The following is a 3,075-nucleotide window of genomic DNA, read 5'->3' on the forward strand; positions in this document are numbered from 1 at the left end:
CGTATGATAGTACCAGAAACCACGATGACAACAGATCATTGTTGCATGGTTTTGCCATTACTTGACTTAAATGAGAATGTTACACTTACTCTTACATATATCAACTAAGGCTTTGGAAAGTATCATTGTCTTGACTTCCTTGAATGACTTGATCATCTTGAATCATTGTTGAAAGTCCATTTGATTGCTTCATTCACTAATTATTTCAACTAAGAGCAAACAATCAAATAACAAGGGGACTTGGCATCATCAATCTAATGTGTTCTAACAGCGACTAAACCGAGTAATCTTATCTTTATTAATTCAGAAGACAATACTCAATCCAGGACGTGCCACATCATTAATTCATTTTTATTTTTTGGAAAATTCATGTTATGGTGGGACCCGTTAGTGTGCAATGTATTATTTCTTCAGAATTCCGGCTATACAAACATGCGACAAATTCCGTCTTCGAACAAATACTATGAAATAATATTATGAAATAATTTTATACATTCCGAATAAATGAAATTAATGGCATATAAGCGGAATGAATTACAAATCGGAATAAATGAAACTAATTACAAATAAATGAATTACATTATCTAAAAATAATAATAATAATAATAATAATAATAATAATAATAATAATAATAATAATAATAATAATAATAATAATAATAATAATAATAATAATAATAATAATAATAAAATCACATAATTACGAGAAGGAATTACATTTATTTACGGGATTGAATTGTTAATTGTTCATGTTAATATTTGTTAATTCAGTTTGTTAATGTTAACATTATCTATTACACATTAATCATGTACATCACAGAATGTCATCTATTGCCCAATTATTATAATAGAAATGCAAATTTAAATATTCATCAAAAAAATATTCATATCGATCTAATACATACCCGTACAATTTTGCACGGGTGTAAAACTAGTAATAATTAATAACAACAATTTATTCTAAAATAAAGGTGGAAATAAAAAGAGACTAGAAAGGTTTTAAGTTAAAAAAAATATTCGTGCGGGAATGCATGGGCCCGGGAAAATTCGACCCCCTCGTCATCAAAAAAAAAAAAAAAAAAATCAATTCAAATCTTGGGTCAAGTTTATCAAATCGTTTCAATTTTCGATATAAACGAAATATGATTCCTAGAGTTCTATAGACTATAGTTGGAAATCTTGGAATATATCATTGTCGGTCAGCTAATCTCACTTGTGACGGACACTATCCGTCATAAGTGGGTGACGGCCTGACGGGTTACCTCCCTCTCACACAAATGCAAATGGGAGGTAAATGGGCGCTCTATTTTCGCCTCACTTGCCTTTCCACTTAGACCATCCCAAAGCAAGGTCAATTGCTTGGTCATGACCTTGCTTGGTCATGGTTAGTGACTTAATTAAGCCACTTAATTGGTGACCAAAATTGCTAATTTGTGACCCAAGGTCAATTTGTGACCTTCAAAGGTCAATTTGTGACCTCTGCTTCATTTTTGTGACCTCTTCCATGACCCAATAGGTGTCATTTTCTGATTTGTTGGACACAAAAAAGGACAATTGCAATCTGCATTCTCTCTGCCAAAATGTGTTGCTCTGACATTTCCACCAAAAATGAGAAAATGAAAAAACAAGTTAGTAACAAAATTAAATGATGAATATATACTAAATTAAAACAAGAAAAATAGAAGTATATTAAAAAGGGCTATATTTTTTAATTGTTAACAAAATAAACTCAATTTTGATGTATTTTGACCCACAAAAATTTACCTAGTTGAACAAAAAAATCGTTTTAAACAGTTTGAAGATGATCTAACGACAACAAACTAACCAACAAAAATTTACCAACTTTATTATATCAACTATCAACAATACAAAATCAATGTAACAAAAATCCAAAATTTTATTAATCTTTACAGCATAAAACCAACAGTTTATAATATTTTTGAATCAAAAATACAGGAGATTAATAATAAGAAAGGAACTTACACAAAAATAGAGTAGATCGGCCGGTATGTGTGAAGATCTTGTGGCATCACTTTTGTCATGTATGTTATCAGATTTGTTTTATTCGGCTGGGTATGTATGAGAAGGATGGAGTAGATCGGTCGGTATGTGTGAAGATGATGATTGGGTTTGAAGATGATGATCGGCTATGGAGAGGGAGAGGATGGAGAAGGAGGATGGAGATCGTGTATGGAGAAGGGATGGAGATCGTGTATGAAGATCGACTATGGAGAGGATGGAGAATGAGGATGGAGATCGTGTATGGAGATCGGCTATGGAGAGGGAGAGGTGGAGGGAGAGGATGATGGAGAAGGAGGGTGTATGGAGGGAATATTGAAGAGAATACAAGATCGGAATTGAAGTAGACGGAATTGAAGATAAGATAAGATAATATTGAAGAGAATCTCGGAATTGAAGATAAGATAAGATTACAAGCTACTCGGTTACTCGGAATTAGACAAGTTACTCGGTTTTTATTAATTAGTTACTCGGAATTAGACAAGTTATTCGGTTTTTATTACTCGGTTGTTTATTTTAATTATATTTCAAATTAATTATAACCGTTAGATCAAAATATAGCCGTTGGAATAATGATAACCGTTGGATCGAATATAGCCGTTGGATTAATTATAACCGTTAGATCAAAATATAGCCGTTATTTTATTTTTTTTAATTGTTAATGACATCGTCTAATCACTTTTCAAAATTATAACGTTATTTAAATTATTTTTTTTCGTAAAGTGTTAGGATAAATAATGTGGAAAATGATATTTACAATAATAGATAAATAATATATTTATAAATAATAGATAAATAATATATTTATAAAATGTTAGGATAAATAATTGTAAAAGTAAGAGAGAGAAAAGTGGGGTAGAGAATGTGGAAAATGATTGGGAATGTTGTAAAGTGGATTAATGATTGGGTTGATGACCTAGGTCGCGACCTTCTGCTTGGGAGAGTGAAAATGAGTCAAGGTTAATAATGTGGGATTAAGAGTAAAATCGGGTCGTGACCTAGTTAGCGTGACCTTTGCTTGGGGATGGTCTTACATTTGTGTGAGAGGAAAGTAAC

General features: G+C 31.5%; 1 long non-coding RNA gene across 1 annotated transcript; it reads right to left on the reverse strand.

Moving 5' to 3' along the window:
- Positions 1-851: 851 nt before the first annotated feature.
- On the reverse strand, positions 852-2,324 carry LOC141604820 (uncharacterized). Its single transcript, XR_012526228.1, has 2 exons — positions 1,984-2,324; positions 852-1,590 (listed from the first exon to the last, which is right to left on the reverse strand). It is a non-coding gene; the product is annotated as an uncharacterized LOC141604820 (long non-coding RNA).
- Positions 2,325-3,075: the final 751 nt, after the last annotated feature.

This window comes from Silene latifolia, chromosome 10 (assembly GCF_048544455.1).
Source record: "Silene latifolia isolate original U9 population chromosome 10, ASM4854445v1, whole genome shotgun sequence".
Classification (NCBI taxonomy): Eukaryota; Viridiplantae; Streptophyta; class Magnoliopsida; order Caryophyllales; family Caryophyllaceae; genus Silene; species Silene latifolia.